Source organism: Anser anser (genome assembly GCF_964211835.1).
Source record: "Anser anser genome assembly, chromosome: 3".
In the NCBI taxonomy this organism is placed as follows: domain Eukaryota; kingdom Metazoa; phylum Chordata; class Aves; order Anseriformes; family Anatidae; genus Anser; species Anser anser.
Genome location: NC_139722.1, coordinates 9,873,495 through 9,888,640, shown reverse-complemented (window position 1 = coordinate 9,888,640; position 15,146 = coordinate 9,873,495). Strand labels below are relative to the sequence as shown.

At 39.8% G+C, this 15,146-nt stretch overlaps 1 long non-coding RNA gene across 1 annotated transcript in view; it reads left to right on the top strand.

The window, feature by feature from the left end:
- Nucleotides 1–11,118, top strand: part of LOC310897333 — a 58,376-nt gene extending 47,258 nt beyond the window's left edge. The window contains exon 3 of the long non-coding RNA XR_014582226.1: nucleotides 1,525–11,118. This is a non-coding gene — a long non-coding RNA (uncharacterized lncRNA). The remainder of the gene's footprint in view (nucleotides 1–1,524) is intronic.
- Nucleotides 11,119–15,146: the final 4,028 nt, after the last annotated feature.

Here is a 15,146-nt window from a genome sequence, read left to right as displayed (position 1 = left end):
TCTTGGCTTTTGCTAACTTCCTGACTGTGCCCAGAAATCTGGGAGAGGGCTAGTTGGCTGGGGCTAGGAGTATTCCAGGAGTACTCTAATAAATTCACAGAGTAGGCAATCGAGTGTCATCCTGCATGCCAGCGTGCTGATGCTGCTGAAGGTACAAGTATAGATGCAGCCATATGGTTCCTCTTAAATTAAACACTGCAGGAAAGCCTACCTGGGATGAGCAGAGATGTGAGAGAAGCAGGTATATGCTTGCCCTTCACAGCAGGTTGGGAAGCTGAATGCTTGGAAAACAGGAAAGGAGCACCACTGGGCATTTCCAGGGTTAAAGAGACTCCAGTGTTCAGGGCAAGTGTTGCAGGCATGGATGTGCACTGGTGGTTTTTGATCACAAACTGTTTACTCCAGGTTTTATCTTTAAGGGAGAAATTCCACAGCAGAGGTAGAATGGATGTGAAAACAAAGAAGCATGCAGTTTTCAAATGGTTTCAGAGACTTGTTAAAGGCTTACCTCCAGCATAGTCTTGAAGACAGCTGGATTACTTCCCAGTAAATGACAAAGTGACATGTCTTTCCACTGGGTTTTGCTACATTCCACTTAATCAGAGTGCATTGTTCTGCCTAGTGATGGCATGCTCTTAGATGCAACCCCGGTGGCCAGCTAAAGCATCTGGGAAGAGGACAGTAAAGAAAAGGTTTAGGTGGCCACACAGGTTTCCATTCAGGTGCAGTTAAGCCTCTCAGTGTTCAAAAGAAAGCCTTTCTCATCTTCCTAGCAGCAGTTCCAGTCACCCTGACAACAAAATTGGTACTCAGGTGGGGCACTGGTGGCTAGGTTGTCCCTGGCCCTGCTCCTACCTATTTACCAGAACACCTGGAGGGAGCCAGTACCGCAGTGACTGGCTGAGTACATCTGGGGGCTGCTGGTGAGCAGGATGGCTTGACTGATTTGTACACTAATTCTTCAGTCTCTGTGAACCGGATGATCTTGCTCCTTGGCTGCCCAGCGCCTTGTAACCATTTGCACCTGTACAAAGTGAGTGTAAAAAACTGCCAGTCCAGATGGCAACACTTCTCACCTACTTTGCCCAGGTTTTAAAGCCTACACGAGCTGCAGGGCAGCAGGACTTTTTCCACTTTTGCTGTGAAGGTACACGGTCCCACTTCCCCAGAAGGGGAGGGAGGCGAGAGGAGTATGTGGAAAGGATTCTTTGAGGCAAGCTTTCCACCTCTAATAGTCAACAGGAAAAGTACAGCTTTAGGTTGTTTTTCAGATATCTTAGCCATGATATCATAATGATATGAAGTTTGCCGCGATGTCCACTTCTGCAATGTATCAGCCAGATAATCAGTTTCTGCTCCAAGAATTTTAACGAGAGGTTTGTGGTGTGCAATCAGAACAGCTTCTTCCAATGTAAAGACTCATGGAATGTCCTCATACCAAAATGCAATAGTCAGAGGGTGAGTCTTGTTTCACGTTTCATGAAAGTGGAAGCAATTAACCTCTTTGTTTCATTATTTTTTTAGGTGACAAGCATCTAGGCCTACAGCTGAAGCATCATGAACTAAGGTGGAAGGGGAAATGTAAGTTTTTTTCCCCAAATCTTCTTAATTTCTTGATTTCATTAAATGACTTCTTAGAGTTTTCAGTCCCAAACATTCCAAATAACATGTTTGTCATTGAGTTTATTAATGTAGATAAGTCAGAGAGAATTTCACTATAATAATTAGCTGCATGTAAAGAGGATCTGTGACAATGTATTCCTTGGCAGGGTGCTTTTTTTGTTAGAAGCTTACTTTCTCTGGAAGTAGTTTAAAGCCTTATACATCACTTTCATGAGCCAGTCAGTTGCTTGTGAATGGAAAAAGCCATATTTGTCCTTTTTCTTACCTTTTCCACATTGTGTTAGCTATTTCAGCACAGATGCCACACTTATAAGGGTGTTCTCACTTGCGTTTGAGTAAAAAATCTCTCTCCACTTATACCTTGCATGTTCCGTTATAAATTGAGATGTCAGTAGTACACTAGCTATGTGCTGCTATTCCAGAAAAGAACCTTATGCAAGTTAATGATCATGCATGTCAAGACCCTGTTTCCAACTCCATCTGCTGGTAAGCCTGAGACAAACCTACCTTTGTAAGCTGCTGTTCACCATTTAGTAATGGCAACATTCTCTAGAGACTTGCACAGGACTAGGGAATAATAGTTACATATGCCACAAGTCATATTGTTTTGAAATTTTACTTTACTACAGAATATGATCTTTGTTTCAGAAAGAGACATTTGTTTCAGAAAGATCCAACCTCTGTTTGTAAGGACAGTTTTTTTTTTTTTTTTTTTTTATAAAAAAAGACTTTTACCCATTTCTCCAAACTTGGTGTTCTAGTGATACATATGTATTAACTGAAAAATATGTGACCAATTACTAGACTGTGAGTCATATATAAAATAGTTCACTAATCTACACACATTTGAAAACATGGGACACAGATTCAAAGACAGAGAGTCTTGAATTACATGTAGACTGTTTACAGCTGTCTCAGTTAATGTTCTAAATGTGAAACTACTGTCCCGTTGCTGAACATCACATTAATAAACTTTGACGAACCTTGCACAGAACTGACCTACCTTTAACATGTTAGTATAAATGGTGCCCACTTCTGTAGTTAAAAGAGACTGGGGCGTTAATGGAGATTTTGAATAAGAATCTTTTTGGTGTCCTGGTGGCATCAGTGAGTCATGAGCCACTGCCATGGTGGTCTCTTTCTTTGGAGAACAGTATTGTGCTGTTGTGAACAGGTTAGAATCAAGCTTTGGAGACATTCTGATGTTTTGATTCTTGTAAAATGAGACTCAGAAATCTGGGCATTCTTGGCGACTTGCTAAATTTCACCCAATATGCAACCCACTGAGAAATCTCTTTGTGTGTACTGTTTTTTGGTGAAATAACTGAAAGATTTTTTTTTTCCAAGAATAATAAAATCCAAGGTAAATTGAATGGTGAGCCCCAAGGATTAATTTTTTTATAACTTCCCCATCTTTTGTTCCATTGACACTCCAGCTCTTGCAACAACAGATATCAGGTACCTCACTTAAGAACTGCTTATTAAAGCAATAATCACTGATCTTCACAGTGGGAACTGAAGTACTGAGCCAAAGTCACAGGTGCCAACTCCACCATATTTGGCAGCAGATCGTTATACATCATCTACCATCCTGCTGCTTTTTTGGCTGTTACTCTAGGAATTCCAGGCAATCGGCAGGCTTGTTGGAGAAGCTGCAATAGCTCCAGTGAAGCTGCCCTGTGCTCAGATATCCTGAGCAAATGGCCACTGCAGATGTACAAATTGACTTCACATTTGTCTGATGGATTACATGTGTTAGATCAGCTAAGTGCTACAAAGATGTGGCAATTTGAATTCCATGGCTATGCCCATGGTAGTACATTAGTCACTGCCAAGGGACATTTCTGAGGGCTGGGACTTAGTTGTGTATCAGCAAAGACAAGATCGGGAGCAAAGCTTACAGGAAGAAGAAGCTCAGGCATAAGGACTGGAGGTGTGTCTCACACAGGACGTGTATGAAGGCATTGCAGCAATGTCCAGAGACACCTAAGGAAGGACCTGCATCATCTGATACAAGCACATCCTCCAGTCTAGCCCCTTGAGAAGGTAGGAGGTCAGATCTAAAAGCAGGAGAGTCGCATTAGAGCCATGCGTGTCTCTGCCACTGAGAAGCTGGGCTCATCATCTTGTACCATGCTCTGTCCCAAAACTGCTGAACTGCTGCTGGTTCTGGATCTAACAAAGTCTAGAAGATTTGTCTCACATCCTACTGCATAAGGAAGTCATATCCAAAGGTTAGCATGGATCCCAGAGTCAGTGGCAAGTGGATCTATAAACTTATCTGGTGCATGGCCCTTGTGCTATCAAAATTGCTATAACTAGGGTGTATATGTGCACACTACACGTATTCTGCCACATACCTCAGAAAGAAAATTGATCAGATATGCACAAATGTCGGAGACTGGAAAGGGGTAGACCCACTAGTTCTTCATAGTTTTGCCAAGCTTCACCAAGCAACTTTAGGTAGGAAATTTAATCCTTGCTAAACTGTAAATATCTTCTCTATCCAGTGAAGAAAATGAAAAGACAAATTAAGTTATTAAGAATTACTTTTTTTTTTTTTTTTTATCTACCTTGATTATTACAAGCTTTATTGTGGTTATAGCATTATTATTGTAGTGATGAGTGAGCAGTGACTTCACTACAAGAGAAAGGGAGAAGGGGTAAGTGTGTCTCTCCAGGTGGCTGGAAATTTGTCCTTTGCTTGTGCTACAGCAAAACTTTACAGCAAAGGTAACACTTGAGTATAATCAAATTACAGGTATGTATATATATATGGTGCTTTTTGTCATATCGTTATTGTGTTTTAATTCCAATCAAGTCAGAGAAAGCCCATAAGTGCTCTGCTTTTTTATATCATTTCTATCAGAAATTCTAATAAGCTCTTTTGAGAAAAAGATATTTTCCAAGCTATGCTCCCCAAAATTTATGTATATATCTATCACAGATTATTGGTTAATCTTTACCTTTTTTGTCCCTTTACAGACTCAATTTGAATTTCCACCTGCTTTTCCTGACAGGTATCCAACAGAAAAGCTAGATAGAGTTATGTATGTGTTAATACATTACAGTGAAAATAATGGACTTTGTTTTAGCTTGGCAGTTCAGAAAACACAGAAATAATTCTGAGTCAAAGCAGTTTAAATTATTTTGCTTTTTATTCAGACAGAAAAAATAGAGAATATTCTGAGTCAAATTCTGTTGCACTTGAAATGAATTATTTGGATTTCTAAGACATTTTACTTTCTGACATTTGAAGAAATAATGCATTGGAAATATATTTCAAAGCTAAAAATCATAACAAACGGGAAACCAGAAATCCAGAAATCTTTCAACTTCTAGGGTATTTTCTAGTACTTTGTTCCTTATTTTTTTTTTTTTTTCTGGTTAATGAACAATTAGTTGGAATTGATTAGAAGTCATAAAATGTCCAATCTCTTTGGACCCACATTTTCCACAAAAAAGGAAAAATGTCATGATCTATTAATTTATCTACGCAGAGGAAAAAAAAAAGAAAATAAAGAAAACCAAATCCCAAAACAAAGTGAAGGCCATGTATGCAGCTCTTGTGGACTTTCTTGCCCTTAGTTTCACATTTTTCTTCCCCTGCTGATAGACCTCTCTCAACCACTAATTGTGTGGAGAGGGAAGGAAGTGGTACACGTTCCTTTCCAAATTAGCCATTAACTAGTTGGTCACATATTTGCTGCTTGGTAAGATTTTGCAGCAAACTGGTAACACATATATATATATACTTACATACACAATATTTATATACTTATATACAAAATACTTATATATATAATATATATATATATTTTTTTTCCAGAAATGTGTATTTCAGCTCCTGAATTTGTGGCATGTCTTGTATTCTGTCGTATTTTGCTACCTTTTGTCAGACACAACAATATGAAAAAACACAGCATGACTGCTGGTAGCCAATCATAACTGGAAAAGTACAGCTGGGAAGAAAAGACTTTCACTTCAGATAGCAAAAATTTAAGTTAACGTGACAAAAATAAAAATTCAGTAATCGTATTGCACAATAATTTTGAGCAGTTATATTTGCTGAATATTTCTCTAAAGAAAAATACAATATCTACTCTTTCACAACAATAAATGAAAGATCTTTTTACCTTCATGTTTAGCTAGAGTGAGAGATTTGACTGTTTAGCTGATCTCATCAGAATCCAACGCAAAATCAGTTTTATGTTTATAAAGTAAAGTAGTAAATTTCAGAATTATACAGATGATCCATATAGCTAGACTGTCATTTCTATTGACATATTTAACTAAACGTTGGCATCCTTCAGTGCAGAAAAATGGCTACTTATTTCTGAAATTCAATCCCACAACTAGTACTTTTCATATTATTAAAAAAAAGGTTAGCTTCATAAAATAGTTTAAACAGATATTTGTTAGTGGGTGACAAATCTAGTTTTTTTTTTTTTTTTTCCCTATTAAACATGGAGATCTGAGTAAACTAAAAGGACGTGCTATCTGCAACTGAAGCCGCTGCCCTTTAGCAGTGCGTGTGCATTTAAATGTCTCATTTCCATCAGTCACACCGTCTGGCTTTGAAGTCCTGACTGTGTCTTCAGTGTGGTTTTGAGGTGTGATTCCAGCCCATGGGGACATGCTTGAATGAGCGGTGACACACCAGACATCTCATGCTGCCAAAGGTCTCTGGATAACCCGGCGTAAAACAACCTTGAGCAGGTCTCCGCACACCTCCTGATTGCCAAAGCCACGGACCCGGCCAGACTTCCCTCCTTCCCAGCACAGTGCAGTAAGGATGACGGAGACATCCTTAATCACATCTGGCTGCCTTTGTCCAAGATAGCCACCAGTGAATTCCGCTCAGAGCTACCTGATTTACGCTCCTCAAAGAAGGGCGGTCAGAACTGAAATCTGACTTCTAGTCAGGAGGCAATTGCTTTTCTGGAATATTGTCTGTATGAAATCTGCACCATGTCATGGTTTTTTCTATACTGACGGACTGGTATTGTGCATGCTCTTAAGCCCAGACTTTGAAGTTTCACATTTCAATACTTGCTAGCTAACATTTAAATACTTCCTAGTTAATTAGGCATTTTATAGTATAATACAACGTAGTTGTAGCATGCATATGATTTCAATATGTAACACACACACACCTAAAAGTGAATTATATCTGCAAAAGCTCTCTCCATGAGCAGATAAATAAACACAAGCTAAGTAGATCATTCTTGCGCACAAAGGCATATGAATTTCCTGAGTCAAGGCGATGTTCCGTATGCACCTACGCAGATTTCATAGAATAAAGCTCTGCTGGAATTTGCCTGAAAATAACAGGGGGCAAATTAAATTTTCGAGTGGAATTCAGAACAATAGTAATATTTCCTGAAAGGCTACTAATTCTAGTGAAGCTATTTCAAAGGCCACATTCTTTTCAGGTCGCTATGGAAGGCTAGCTCATGTTATAAAATGATAGCACCCTTTTGTGTTCTGAGCTCTCTGTTACACCTGCTGTGTCCACTTTTTTTTTGTCTCATTTGCAGTTCTGCTTGGTCTAGCATGGACTGGGCTGAATGAATAGAAAGCAGCAATATAAAGAACTCTGTCCCATATCACAGTTTTTTTTTTTTCCTTTTTGACTGTGTCTAATATGCAATTAACTTTTCATAAGACATAAAATAACAACATTCAAAGCCAAAGTTACTAACTGGTATTATTCCATGTGTCAAATTACCAGAACACCGAAGCTAAAGATGGGCAACACCCTATAAAATAACTCATTATGAAGAATGCTGGTTTTCTCTTCTTGTTATTTTGGGTTTGCACATCCCTTTGATAATGTAGATTACTTAAGAGAGACAATGCACCCACTCTAGTACTGAGGGCTACAAGAAAAATCCTGTTCCAATGATAAAATATTTTCAGATGAACCAGGGAGTAGGCTCTAGGCCTATTTCATATTTATCTGGCTTCCTCTGAAGATGCCAACATATGTCAATCACACTTTTAAATAAGCTAGCTCAGGCCCTGATGAGAGTGTATCTTGTAGCTGACTGAAGCTCAGCCTAGCGTGCAAAATCTGCTCCTAACATGTAAATCCTTGGAGGGTGAATCCAGGCTGAACACTCTGTTCTGTGGCTAAACTGGTATCAAAACAGTTTGAGTTACAGCAATACACCTGCTCATTTAAATAACTTTCTCCAGTGTTTTTCCACAGAAGCTTCCTCATTCATGTTAAATAAAAGGCTTGTTGCTTTCTTTCTCCAGTGAGACATGGCTGGTCCCTCAGGTTCCTATTTCTCCTGTCTAAAATGCTGCCATACCTCTGGCTGATGTCTCTTCATGCTTCACAGTCTGCAGTGCATGTACACCTTCATCTACAGAAAGTGAGGGAAGAAATAACCAAAGGGGAACACAGCTCAGATGTGAGATTCCTCTCTTATTAGAAGAAATCAAAAGAATTAGAAAAGCAGAAGGTAATGTTTCCAGGGTACCTGAGATATTGCCCTGAATACCAAAGATAATTAAAAAAAAATCAAGCTAAAAGTCATAGGGAAAATAAAATTAGAAAATTTTTGAAACAGAGGGGGATTGCTCTCAATGAGCAGTGCTAAATGATACAGAAAATTAGTTTGGGACACAGAAAAAAAAAAAAGCAGTGGATCTTCTTTGTGTAGTTCTGTGTCTTCTCCCCCATGCTACTCAGGTCTGAAAACAGCATTGCCAATAAAATACTGGCAGAAGGGAGAAAAATAATGTAAGTTGCTCTGGTAAAAACTAGTAGGGCATTCAAATTTCCTATGGACGAGTCATGTGCCTCTTCTCATCAGCCATCCACTGCAATTATCTTTCTTCCTTCATTTCTGTCTGTGATCACCTCCCCCTCAGTATCTTTGGAGCATCTCTCACTCCATGCCTCACATCTGCCTGACCCTTTCCCAAGCTAGCAAGGAAACATCGCGTCTGTTCTCATGCTGAAGACTTTCCCACAGTGGGCAGACTGGCTGGATTCTTCTCCTCTGCTCAGACCCCAATTTCTCCAAGACACCCCAACAGCACAGAGAATCCTGTGTAAATACTGAATTTGGCTGATGGGCTCAAATGTTTTTAAGGGAGGTCTGCGAGGTAAACAATCCTATAATTATGTAACTTTCATTTGTGTAGGAAACTAGGCTGAAAAATAATTAGAAGCCTGATTAGAAGAAATGATTAATGAGGAAAGATGATCACCGTGGTATTTGTTATTATGAGGTAGGTCTTTCTCTGTCTCTCTTTGTGGTTTTGACCAAAAATTCCATCCTGGACCTAAGAAACTTTTCCCAACAAAAGTTTGTTAATCTTGTATGCTATCATGAAACATGTCGGTTTCTAGGACTGGCATTTTTCTGACGAAAAATAAATAAATAAACTGAAGTAGTGACCACATGAGCTATAATAATTCATATTTACAATCTGGGCAGACTAAAAAAGCAGAAAATGTTAAACCAAACAGCATCCACCCAAGCTAGAATAACTAAGAGGAATTATCAGTCCTTATGTCACAGGACGGTGCTTTCTACCAGCTAGGGCCTTGGAAAGCTTTCATCCACTAACAACATTTTATAACTCTAGGTTCCTACCCAATAAAAGAACTTATTTTGCATTACTTCAGGATAGAAAAGCCAAAAAAATCCACATTTACTTTGAAGAAAAACCTTACAGTGATGATATTTCCACCACTTTTCTTGGATGAAGTGCCTGCTCTCTGAGATGCCTGTTCCCTTGTGCAGTAGCACCTCGTTGCACATAAGATCCGTGTTTTTCAGAGTAAGTGATGGCATCAGAATCTGTCCCCGAATGGGGAAGCTCAGTCACTCATAGCAGTGAGCCCACTGCCAGGAATGTTCCCTAGGGAGGTGAGGTCAACTTTTGCTGTACGAGGTGATGGGCCATAATTTAGCAAAGGAGATCCTTTCTGTTTGTGAAATCCTTTCCATTTGTGTGCTGTTTGTTTGTTTGTCCTGGATAAAATTGTTAAGAGTTTAGCTAAAAAACTTTCTGTTAGCTTGTCCAGATTCTTTGCTTTACTAAAAGGTTGCAGCCCAACCCCTGCAAAGCAATAATTAGAGAGCTTCGCTTTTTATTGTTGCATTTAAGTGTCCCTGGAGCAGTGGCTGCTCTGCTGGAGGAGAGGGAGAGGATAATATATGTTTTGCTTCTTTTTAATCTGTCGTCCAGCATCACTACTATTCCAACAGTGGGCCTCCTGACTTTGTTCATTGTTTTTAAATTAACTGAAAAAATATTGCTTTTGAAAGGTGAAAGCATAAAGAATTACAGGCAGCCTGACCAGCTTTGCTCTCTCCTGTAATGTACTACTGCTTGCTAGTACACCTAAATCATTAGCTGGGAGAGTTTAGCCATTTTGGAGTTCTTGTATACTGTGCATTGCCTATACTAAAAGAACCTGGAGGGTTTTCTTTCCTTTGTCTCTTTCCATTTGGCTCTTTTGCAAGTGGAGCCTCTACTGACATCCTCTGGTAGCTACGGGACAGCTGCAGCCCTGCACACTGCCTGTAACCCACCCGTGCTAATCCCGTCTCCTGTGCCAAATCATTGATTTAGTACCGTGCTAGATGTCAGCTCAAATGTAAGGTCAAAATAATGTAATCCTTCCAGTTACTCTCCCCTTCCCAGAGGAATGGCCCCCTTCCCCTGCCATGGTGGTAAATAAATTCAAGGGATGAAAACCTGCTAGCAATTTCTTTGGCTGCGCTCACCAATTAGCAACACAGAAAATCAAACCACAGTTTCCTAGGTGTAGTGGGAATTTATAGGGAATGAGAGCTACCAGGAACATAAGCTTGTATGTTACTCATTATATTTTTTTTGTTTGTTTAAACTGCAATAAATTAAGAGTTAATGATCAAGGGTGCAGGAATGAGGATTAGAGACCAGATGGGAAGAGCTGAGGACTCGTTGCTGTACACACTGTGCCATTCACCCTTTCTAGTCATTAAACCCAGAGCCTGTCCTGCCCGTAAGTACTACATGTACCACAGCATGAGATCAGTGTGAAGATAATTAAGAATACACCTATTATTGTTAGCTTCTTCTGGCTCTGCGTGACTTGCTCTCATGTGGGCACGTCTACAATGTAATAAAATTCTTGGATGTGTGGAACTTTGGGCTGGGTCCCTGTGAATTTTCATGGCTTTGCCTGAAGGAAACAGAGAAGAGACTGTTATAAAAGCTGTGAAACTCAGCAGGTAAATCAGGAGCAAGAACAGGGTGCTTATTAAACTTTGCCAAATATGTCATTTTCTGTAGACTATTATCCAGTTCTTTGCACACAGTCTTAGTTATCTTTGAATTTCTTTGGTGGTTGTAGTCACTTACTGAAGAAATATCAACTCATACACTTACTGGTGATCTTTATTCATTTCTCCTCTGCATAGTTTCTCCTTCCCTTCCCTTCCCTTCCCTTCCCTTCCCTTCCCTTCCCTTCCCTTCCCTTCCCTTCCCTTCCCTTCCCTTCCCTTCCCTTCCCTTCCCTTCCCTTCCCTTCCCTTCCCTTCCCTTCCCTTCCCTTCCCTTCCCTTCCCTTCCCTTCCCTTCCCTTCCCTTCCCTTCCCTTCCCTTCCCTTCCCTTCCCTTCCCTTCCCTTCCCTTCCCTTCCCTTCCCTTCCCTTCCCTTCCCTTCCCTTCCCTTTCCTGCCCTGCCCTGCCCCGCCCTGCCCTTCCTTTCCCTTCCCCGCCGTTCCCCTTCCCCTTCCCCTTCCCCTTCCCCTTCCCCTTCCCCTTCCCCTTCCCCTTCCCCTTCCCCTTCCCCTTCCCCTTCCCCTTCCCCTTCCCCTTCCTTTTTTTTTTTTTTTTTAACCGTCCTGTTGTCACCTTAGTGACATGGTATTGTTTCTTGTTCATGATTTGATAAAGGTAATTTGTAAGGAGGGCTGATAAAGAACAAAAGGCCACTGGCCAAGCCATTCCTTTTTAATTTTGCAGGAGGAGTAGAAGCTACTTTAAGAATTAGGAAAATATTATAGAAATCAAGGCCTCTTCTTTTCTGGATCATGATATCAGTGCTGACCTGAGTCATTTGCAGCTTGGATATGCTCAGGAAAATACTTTGCCACTATTTTTTGATCCCAAATTTAAAGGTTCTCCCACCAAAATCAAGGACTGCCATCACCAAAGATAGCATGCTTGTTCCTCACACTGCATTCACATCTCTAGAACGGGATTGACTTAGTATTTTCTGGAGAAAACCACACATTTTCTGGTCCCTAGGTTTCCCTGCTAAGGATGTTTGCAGGTGAGCATGTCATTGCTATCTGGGCATGGTCCTGGTCTACCTGCACTGGGTGTCCCTGCTGGAGCAGGGGTTGGACCAGATGAGATCCAGGGGTGCCTTCCAACCTAAGCATTTCTGTGGTTCTGTGGTAGCCTCCTCTCAGGAAACACGACACAAGGAGCTATCTTTCTCTTTTTCCACCGGTGACATCCAGACGTGACAGATCAAAGGCCTCCCCACAGCCACACGTAGTTTTTTTATTTTTCTGAAGTGTCGTCATTTCAGTTGACCACAACCAGCTTTGAGTATGAGCAAAATACACAGCTGTTGAGATTGCTGGAACGGCAGAACAACTGCAGCTCACTGAATCACAGAATCATAGGGATTGGAAGGGACCCCTGGAGACCATTGAGTCCAACCCCCCTGATAAAAGCAGGTTCCCAACAGTAGGTTGGGCAGGAAAGCATCCAGGTGGGCCTTGAATATCTCCAGAGAAGGAGCCTGCTTTTGTGTATGAATTGCCTAGGAAAGGCGGACTTGAGGTGTGGAAAAGCCTTCTGTTCCTCAATTTCTGTAGATTTATATACTTTTAAAGGCACAAATGATTTATCTGCAAGAAAATGAAGCTGAACAAATGGTGGGATTCCCAGGGAGATTAAAGGAGTTGTCCAAACAGGCTCTTAGTAGAACCTCAGTTATTTGGCCCAGTCTTTGAGCTCCTCCATTCCCCCAAGCCATTTGATGCTATTTTCCACTGTGCCTATGCATCTGTTCATGTAATTTAGAAATTAATAGTTAAAAAACACTCCAGAAAATTACTTAGTATGTTTCAGCTACTTTTTAAATAAAACTATAAATTCTCTATGAATGAAACTTGTGGGGAAAACCAAGCATACCTACTTCATTACCCAGGCTTTGGTGTGCTGACTTGGGCCATGCATATCATATCCATTAAGGTCTCCACAGCCTAACATCATAAGGATAAGTGTTTGCATTTTCTCCTGCACCCCAAGCAGTTTTTAAATTGGAAGTTGGACTGTCAAAGCAGAGAGATCTGAGTGTGCCTTTTCCTTATGGAAAGTTCAATGCTTGGGAGTTCTTAATCAAGATTGTCAGACATTTCCTGCTCATTTTCAGCCACCAACGGCAGGCATAGGTGACTCCCTCCTTGCTGTCGAGGGGCGGACAGAGCAGTACTGTGTGATCTGTTGCCCACTGAGCCACCTGCAAGTCGTTTCGCTCCAGCTGTGGCAGACCTCATGCAGAAACACAGCCTCGAAAGCGCTGGCTCCTGGCCAACGACACTGTTAGGGGTTTTTAGCTTAATTCTTTCACTGACCTCCTCCTGAGGAGCATAATTCATTAAGTACAGTATCATAAAGGCCACAGCGATTAGAAACAGAAAACACTGCCACCAGTGTAGACCATAAAGGAGAGATCGACAACATACTATATATATATATATGCATATATATATATATATGTATACACACACATATATGTAAAATTTCCTGTTAGTTTATTCCGATATTTGGAGCTGAGAAGGAAATGTCTCCAGCTTTGCTTGCTTGGGATATAGGTATAAGTTTAAATGGATAATATTTAGTCTGTGCTACTGTAAATCCCAACGTGGGGCACAGCAGGCTGTCCAAAGTGGTCGTGCTCCTAAGCAAGGATGTGTGGCAAGGATAAGGGTCACAAGTCAGAGCGCTCCACAGAGTCCTCTGCTTTGAATGGAAATGCAGAATCTCACAGCACCACTACTTAATGGGGAAAAGAAAAGAAGAGGATGGGTTACGCAGGGTTAAGTATGCTTAAAGTCCATTTTGTATATTTTCATACCTTGATCCATAAAAACAGTTATGTTTAAGTATACGTCATAGTGGTATCCTGCAAGTGATGTTTTGGATAACGGGGTTATGACTGCTAGGCAAACACTTGTCATTGATGGTAATTTTGAGATGTTCTGAAGAAGTAAGACACTAGAAAACCTCTTTTGATTGATCAATCTCATTGTAAGGCCATCATTAGAATACCACTAGGTTATACATGTATTTGTTTTTAGACTGCATCCAAAGGAAGAAATTTTGTTCATCTTCAGAGTCTGATGATGTGTAATGATTATTAGCAGTAGCAGACTTAGAGGGTTACCTATGCAAAAGCAAAAGGAATTTGAATTTTTACTACAAATTTACTCACTGTTAATCTTGTCTAAATTCTTTGTTTGTTTGTTTTTGTTTTTAAAAAAGGAATGACTAGTATTACTGTTGAAGGTCAAACCACTGTATGATTGTTATACATTTTATCATAACCACTCTGCTTCCTCTTGCTCAATCTTTGTTTTCTCTGTTCAGTGGTTTGTTTTGTTTGTTTGTTTGTTCTTTTTTTTTTTTTTTAAACATCTATCGCTTCTTCCTGGAGTTCTCTGTTATTTTTCAACCTGATTATGCTTCTCCTCTGAAGCAACATACTTCAGTCACATTTTAGTGCAGAGTAAAGGAAAAACAAATAACTTGTGTGAGTAAATTCAGATTTCACATATAACACAATGAACTGATACTAGTAAATACTAATGGTAAAGTATGGCTGATTTTAGTTATATAAACATTGAATTACCTTATTAGCACAAAGGTCACGCCTTCAGAGATAAATTATATTGGATGACTCTGAAAAATTGAATTAACTAAAGCACTATCAGGAAGTCTGCAATAGAATCTACAATGTAGGATTTTTTCCAGCCTAAGGCATCTCATTTCAATTCCTTTGACTATTTTGATTATTTTTTATTCTGAGCTAGTATTTTAGGTAGACTTTTCAAATTTATGGGAGATGTAACTCCTAGAGGAAAATGTCAGCCACAGGTTTATTGTAACAAATACTGCAGCAAACACTGCAGCATTGATTTACCTGTCTTTCTTTTGTTTCAACACACAGTTATTCTTCATATAAATAATATAGTTTGCCTCCATTTAGAACCTGGTGCATACTTGAAGATCAGATTTAATTAATTATTTATTTATTTAAATTGAATTATTATTATTATTTTAAATTTACAATATAAAATATTCAAAATTTAATACATATCCACCCTTTCTCTGTATGGTGTCCTAACTAAGTATCTATATACACATTAATCTGAAAACTGTTTCAGGCAAAGGACTTGCTTGCTTTATTGGCAACAGTATAATGTTACCAAGATATCAATCACCTATAGGAACTGGAACACACAATCTGTCCTCATTATTGAAATACA